The sequence below is a fragment of the Hypanus sabinus genome, chromosome 21 (assembly GCF_030144855.1).
Source record: "Hypanus sabinus isolate sHypSab1 chromosome 21, sHypSab1.hap1, whole genome shotgun sequence".
Lineage (NCBI taxonomy): Eukaryota > Metazoa > Chordata > Chondrichthyes > Myliobatiformes > Dasyatidae > Hypanus > Hypanus sabinus.
Genome location: NC_082726.1, coordinates 21,776,081 through 21,783,856, shown reverse-complemented (window position 1 = coordinate 21,783,856; position 7,776 = coordinate 21,776,081).

Genomic DNA, 7,776 nt, shown 5'->3' with positions numbered 1-7,776 from the left:
GTAAAGAGATCTCATCAAAAACCCTCAAGAAAGCTCAGTGTTGGGTGATTTTTCAGAAGCTGTTTAACTTGCTCCATAGCTGTGTGCATACACACTGTGAGGGCAGTAGAGGTAAAACTAAAAAATAGGAAGGGTGCAAGCACTCTGAGGGGATCATACTATAGACTTCCACCACCCCCCCCCCCCCAACAGCTAGCAGGAAATTGAGGAACGGATATGCAGACAGATTAAGAAAAGGTGAAAAAAACAATAGGGTTGTTGTCATGGGTGACTTCAACTTCCCTAATATAACCAGGGACCTTCTGAGTGCAAGAGGTTTAGATGGAAAAGAATTTGTTAGGTGCATCCAAGAGGGTTTAGAACATAGAACATAGAAAACCTACAGCACAATACAGGCCCTTCGGCCCACAAAGCTGTGCTGAACATGTCCTAACCTTAGAAATTACCTAGGGTTACACATAGCCCTCTATTTTTCTAAGTTCCATGTACCTATCCAGGAGTCTCTTAAAAGACCCTATCGTATCCACCTCCACCACCATCACCAGCAGCCCATTCCACACACTCACCACTTTCTGCTTAAAAAGACTTACCCCTGACATCTCCTCTGTACCTACTTCCAAGCACCTTAAAAACTGTGCCCTCTCATGCTAGCTTTCTTCATTGAATTTGTAGATAGTCCAATGGGAAGAGGGGCTCCATTGGATCTAGGGTTGGGTAATGAGCCTGGCCAGGTGACTAACTTTTCAGTGGGTGAACAATTAGGCAACAGTGAACACAACTTCTTAAGTTTCAGGAGAGTTATAGATACATATAAGAATGGCACATGGGAGAATATTAAATTGGAGCAGGACTAATTACGAGAGCATTAGTAGGAACTGAGGAGAGTTCATTGGAAACTGTTTTTGGGCAAGTCCATGTTTGACATGTGCAGTGTGTTTAAAGCCCAAATGCACAGAGTACAGGACAGGTATGTTCTGGTCAGAAGGAAGGGCAACAATGACAAGGTAAGAGTACCTTAGATGTCAAGGAAGCTGATGAATTTAGTCAAGAAGAAAAAGTAAAGTATGTACAACTTAGGAAGCTAGAATCAAAGCCCTTGATGATTATAAAGAAGTCTGAAAATAACTCAAGAAGGAAATTAGGAAAGACAGGAGGGTTCATGAAAAGTCCTTGGCAAGAAGGATTAAAGAGAATCAAAGGCATTCCATACATACATCAAGAGCAAGAGGTTAATTAGGGAGAGGGTTGGACCGTCAAGGATAAAGGGAGGGAACAGCTGCTTGGATGTGGAAGATGTGTGTGAGGTCTTAATGAACACTTTACATCAGTATTTACAAAGGAGAAGCACCTGGAGGATAGGGTGATCAGTGCTGAGCATACTGATATTCTCGAGGTAAAGGAGAAGGTAGTGTTGTGTTTCTTAAAGAGCATTAAGATGGATAAGTTATTTGGGCCTAATGGGTTATTAGGAGAAGAGGCTGTTGGGACCTTGACCAATATCATGTTCTGTCCAGCCACAGGTAAGGTATTGGAGGAATAGTGATTAGCTGATGTTATTCCATTACAGTCGGCCCTCCGTATCCGCGGGGGTTTGGTTCCAGGACCACCTGCGGATACCAAATTCCACGGATGCTCAAGTCCCATATATAAAATGGCGTAGTATTTGCATATAACCTATGCACATCCTCCCGTATACTTTAAATCATCTCTAGATTACTTTTAATACCTAATACAATGTAAATGCCATGTAAGTAGTTGTTATACTGTATTGTTTAGGGAATAACAACAAGAAAAAAGTTTGTGCATGTTCAGTACAGACACATCCATCGTAGCTCTTCTGGGAACGCTGAGGCTGCCTCAGCATCAGCCGATGCCGATTCTCCCTTGATCTTTAAGTTCTTGAGGCTGTAGCACTTTACATAGCTAGCCAGCCATCCCTTACTAGCTTTAAACTCCTTCCTCTTGCTCACAACATAAGTAGTGAACGAACAAGACACGAGGCAAACAATGCTCAAACAAAAAGTGCTGGAGAGAGAACTTACATATATTTTTGGTCCCGATCTGCGGTTGGTTGAATCTGTGGATGCTGAACCCGTCGATAAGGAGGGCTGACCGCATTCAAGAAGGGAACGAGGGATAATCCTGGACACTGTAGACCAGTGAGTCTCATGGTATGGAAGTTACTGGAGAAATGCTTAGGGATGGAATTTAAGAGCATTTGGAAAGCCATGACCTAATTAGGGAGAGCTGTCACAGCTTTGTCCAGGGCAAGTCATGTCTTACTAAGTTGATTGTGTTTTTCTATGTGGTGATGAGTGTGATTGATGAAGATAGAGCTGCAGATGTTGTCTACATGGATTTTAGTAAGGCGTTTGTCAAGGTCTCTCTTGGATAGCTTATCCAGAAGATTAAGGTGAATGGGATCAATGGTGTTTGGCTTGCCCATAGAAGATAGAGGATGGTGGCCGAAGGGACATATCCTAGCTGGTGGTCTGTGATTAGTGGTGTTCTGCAGGGATCTGTACTGGGACTCCTGCTGTTTGTGATGTACATAAGTGAGCTGGATGAAAATGTAGATGGGTGGGTGAGTAAGTTTGCAGATGATATGAAAGTTGTTGGTGTTGTGGCTAGTGTAGATGACTGGCAAAGAATACAGGGGGATATAGGTCAGTTGTAGATATGGGCAGATGGAGCTTAACCCAGCCAAGTGTGAAGAGTTGCACCTTGGTAGATCAAATTTAAAGGGACAGTACACAGTTAGGGGCAAGATCCTTAACTGTGTTGATGAGCAGAGGGATACTGGGGTCCAAGGTCACAGCTCCCTGAAAGTGGCTATAGAGCGGTTAAAATGCATACGGCATGATTGCCTTTATTAGTCAAGGCACTGAGTTCAAAAGTCGGGAAGTTATGTTGTAGCTTTATAAAACTCTAGTTAGGTTGCTTCAGGAGTATTGAATACAGTTCTGGTCACTTCATTATAGAAACGATGTCGAAGCTTCTGAGAAGGTGCTGAAGAGGTTTACCAGGGTGTTGCCTAGCTTAGAGGGCATGTGCTATAATGAGAGGTTGGACAAATTTGTGTTGTTTTCTCTGTAGTGGGGGAGCTTGAGGGGAAATCTGATAGAAGTTTATAAGATTATGAGAGGCATAGATAGAGTAGACAGCCAGTATCTTTTACCCAGGGGTGAAATATCTAATACCAGAAGACAAGCATTTAGAGTGAGGGGGGTAACTTCAAAGGAGACGTGAAGGGCAAGCTTTTTACGCAGAGAGTGATGGATGCCTGGAATGCACTGTCTGTGGTGGTGATAGAGGCAGGAATATTGGACACTTTTAAAAGACACTTTGATAAGTACATGAATTTGAGGAAAATGGACATTGTGTAGGCAAAAGAGATTAGTTCAGCTTGCCATTTGATTACCAATTTAATTGGTTCAGCACAATATTGCAAGCCAGCAGCCCCGTTACTCTGTTCCGCTGTTCTATGCTCTATGCCTCACAGCCTCGGCGATCTGGGTTCAATCCTAAGCTCAGGTGGTGTCTGTGACACTGTAAGTTTCCTGTGGGTGCTCCAGTTTCTTCCCACTTCCCAGAAATCTGCAGGCTGGTAGGTTAATTGCCCATTGTACATTATCCCAATTCTGTGGGTGAATGATAGAATCCGGGCGAGGGAGGAGAGTTGATGGAAATGTGGGGAGGATAAAATATAGGAGTAATGCTGGATTAGTGTAAATGGGTGGCTGATGGTCAGCACAGATTCAATGGGCTGAAGGGCCTGTTTCTCTGCAGTATCTCTCTATGACTGATCCTGTTCTATTTGCTGAGTACGTGCACAGGAACATGACTCTCAGTGTTGTTTGTGATGACGTGTGTATTTTGATAATAAAATCTATTTTGAGCTTGGACTCTGACTCTACATACAGTAAATACTAACTATTCCCAGTCAGTTAACAGAGACTGGTGGAGTGATGCATTATCAATATGATTATATTAATAGAACAAAAGCTGGGATAATACAGCATTCATTTTCATATTTCTCTACGAAGGTGGTGATTGGTTCAACTAGCGTTTATGAAAATATATAAAATACAAGTAATGATTTGAAAAATAATACTGAATACTACCAAGCCTAAAGCTGGCTCTCAGTCATTTCCACCAGCACTGTTCCCCTATTTATTTCCCTGTAATCTATTTGCCCTTATATTCCCATTTATTTCTGATCCTTCTGTCATCAATGTCTGCCGTGGACAACTTACAGCAGCTAGTTAACCTACACTAATCCAGTACAAGCCCAGTTTAATCTGCCCACACTCCCATCAACTGTGTCTCAGTCTCTAACACCACCTTCTCATTCGGAGGTGAGGTACAGCGGCCAATTAAACTAACAGTCGGCAAGACTTTGGAAACTGGAGTACCTGGGGAAGTACCATATATCTGAGTTTCATTTTCCTGCAGAAATTCACAGCACTAGGAAGGAATACCATAGAATCAATGAAAAATAAGGAGTGGGAGTTGCTAAAGATGACACCAGAGGTTTTTCATACCTGGCCAACTTTTTCCAGTTTGTCCATGAAACATTTAAATTCCTTTTCTTTTAATGTTGCAGTGGTTGCGTCTCTGGCACCGAGACTGGACCCTCAGCTCAGAAGGGAAGGAGGGGAAAGAGGAGAACAGTAGTGATAGGGGTTTCGATAGTTAGGGGGAAAGATAAGAGGTTCTGTGGAAGAGATTGAGAATCCCGGATGGTCTGTTGCCTCCTTGGTGCCAGGGTCCGCAATATCTCAGATCAAGTTCTCAGTGTTTTCAAGAGGGAGGGTGAGCAGCCGGATGTCGTGGTCTGTGTAGGGACCAATGGCATGGGTAGGAAGAGTGAGGAGGTCCTGAAAGGTGAGTTTAGGGAGCTAGGTGCCAAGTTAAAGGACAGGACCTCCAGGACAGCAATCTCAGGATGGCTACAAGAGCAGGTGGGTTTAGAAATAGTAAGATAGTGCAGATCAACGCGTGGCTGAAGACATGGTGCAGGAGGGAGGGTTTCAGATTTATAGATAATTGGGCAGTTTTCCAGGGAAGGTGGGACCTGTTCCGGTGGGACGGTTTACATCTGAACTGGAGGGGGACAAATATTCTTGCAGGTCGGTTTGCTAGAAAAGCTCCAGTGGATTTAAACTAGAGATGAGGGGGGAGGGGAACCAGATTGTAGGAACAGATGTATGGGAGAAGGAAGAAAAAGAAGACAGTAATTTCTTTGTACTGTTAAAGATAAACAGAGAGGAAGAGGTGGAGAATTTCTTAAATGCATTTATTTTAATGCTAGGAGCATTGTAAGAAAGGTGGATGAGCTTAGAGCATGGATTGATACCTAGAAATATGATGTAGCTATTAGTGAACCATGGTTGCAGGAGGGGTGTGATTGACAACTAAATATTCCTGGATTTCGTTGCTTCAGGTGTGATAGAATTGGAGGGAGGGGGAGGTGTTGCATTGGTTGTCGGAGAAAATATTACGGCTGTGCTCTGGCAGGATAGACTAGAAGCTCATCTAGGGAGGCTATTCAGTGTGACATGCAAAGAGGACGTTAGGAGAATACAGGGAGACTTGGATAGGCTGGGTGAGTGGGCAGATACTTGGCAGATGTCATTCAATGTGAATAAATGTGAAGTTATCCACTTTGGAAGCAGGAACAAGAGGGCAGAGTATTGTCTGAACGGTGTAGAGTTAGGTAAAGGAGAAATGCAAAGAGACCTAGGAGTCCTAGTTCACCAGTCAATGAAGGTGAATGAGCAAGTGCAACAGGCAGTGAAGAGGGCAAATGGAATGTTGGCCTTTGTTACAAGGGGAATTGAATACAAGAGCAAGGATGTCCTTTTGCATTTGTACAGGGCCCTGGTGAGACCACACCTGGAATATTGTGTACAGTTTTGGTCTCCAGGTTTAAGGAAGGACATTCTGGCAGTTGAGGAAGTGCAGCGTAGATTCACTATGTTGATTCCTGGGATGGCAGGGCTGTCTTACGCAGAGAGATTGGAGAGATTGGGCTTGTACACGCTGGAATTGAGGAGATTGAGAGGGGATCTGATTGAAACGTTTAAGATAATTAAAGGATTTGATAGGATTGAGGCAGGAAATATGTTCCAGATGTTGGGAGAGTCCAGTACCAGAGGGCATGGATTGAGAATAAGAGGTCAGTTATTTAAAACAGAGTTGAGGAAGAGCTTCTTCTCCCAGAGAGTTGTGCAGGTGTGGAATGCACTACCTCGGAAGACAGTGGAGGCCAATTCTCTGGATGCTTTCAAGAAGGAGCTAGATAGATATCTGATGGATAGGGGAATCAAGGGATATGGGGACAAGGCAGGGACTGGGTATTGATAGTGAATGATCAGCCATGATCTCAGAATGGCGGTGCAGACTCGAGGGGCCGAATGGTCTACTTCTGCACCTATTGTCTATTGTCTATTCGGATGGAATTGAGGAATGGGAAAGGTGTAGTAACACTTTTAGGGGTGTATTATAGACCAGCTAATGGGGAGCGAGAATTGGAGGAGCAAATTTGTAAGGAGATGGCAAGTATTTGTAGTAAGCACAGGGTTGTGATTGTGGTAGATCTTAATTTTTCACACAAAGACTGGGAAGCCCATACTGTAAAAGGGCTGGATGGTTTGGAGTTTGTAAAATGTGTACAGGATAGTTTTTTACAGAAATACATAGAGATACCGACTAGAGAAGGGCAGTGTTGGATCTCCTGTTAGGGAATGAGATAGGTCAGGTGATGGAGGTATGTGTTGGGGAGCACTTCAGGTCCAGTGATCACAATGCCATTAGTTTCAATATAATTATGGAGAAGGATAGGTCTGGATCCAGGGTTGAGATTTTCAATTGGAGAACAACTAACTTTGAGGAGATGCAAAAGGATTTAGAAGGAGTGGATTGGGATAATTTGTTTTATGGGAAAGTTGTACTAGAGAAATGGAGGTCATTTAAAGGTGAAATTTTGAGGGTACAGAATCTTTATGTTCCTGTTAGGTTGAAAAGAAAGGTTAAAAGTTTGAGAGAGCCATGGTTTTCAAGGGATATTGGAAACTTGGTTAGGAAAAAGAGAGATATCTACAATAAATATAGGCAGCATGGAGTAAATGAAGTGCTCGAGGAATGTAAAGACTGTTAAAAGAATCTTAAGAAAGAAATTAGAAAATCTAAAAGAAGATATGAGGTTGCTTTGGCAAGTAAGGTGAAAATAAATCCAAAGGGTTTCTACAGTTATATTAATAGCAAAAGGATAGTGAGGGATAAAATTAGTTCCTTAGAGAATCAGAGTGGACAGCTATGTGTGGAGCCAAAAGTGATGGGGGAGATTTTGAACAATTTATTTTCTTCAGTATTCACTAAGGAGAAGGATATTGAATTGTGTAAGGTAAGAGAAACAAGTAGGGAAGTTATGGAAACTATGATGATTAAAGAACAGGAAGTCCTGGCGCTTTTCAGGAATATAAAAGTGGAAAAGTCTCCGGATCCTGACAGGATATTCCCTAGGACCTTGAGGGAAGTTAGTGTAGAAATAGCAGGGGCTCTGACAGAAGTATTTCAAATGTCTTTAGAAACGGAAATGGAGCAGGAGGATTGGTGTATTGCTCATGTTGTTCCATTGTTTAAAAAGGGTTCTAAGAGTAAACCTAGCAATTATAGGCCTGTCAGTTAAGTGTCAGTGGTGGGTAAATTAATGGAAAGTATTCTTAGAGATGGTATATATAATAATCTGGATAGACAGGGTCTGATTAGGAA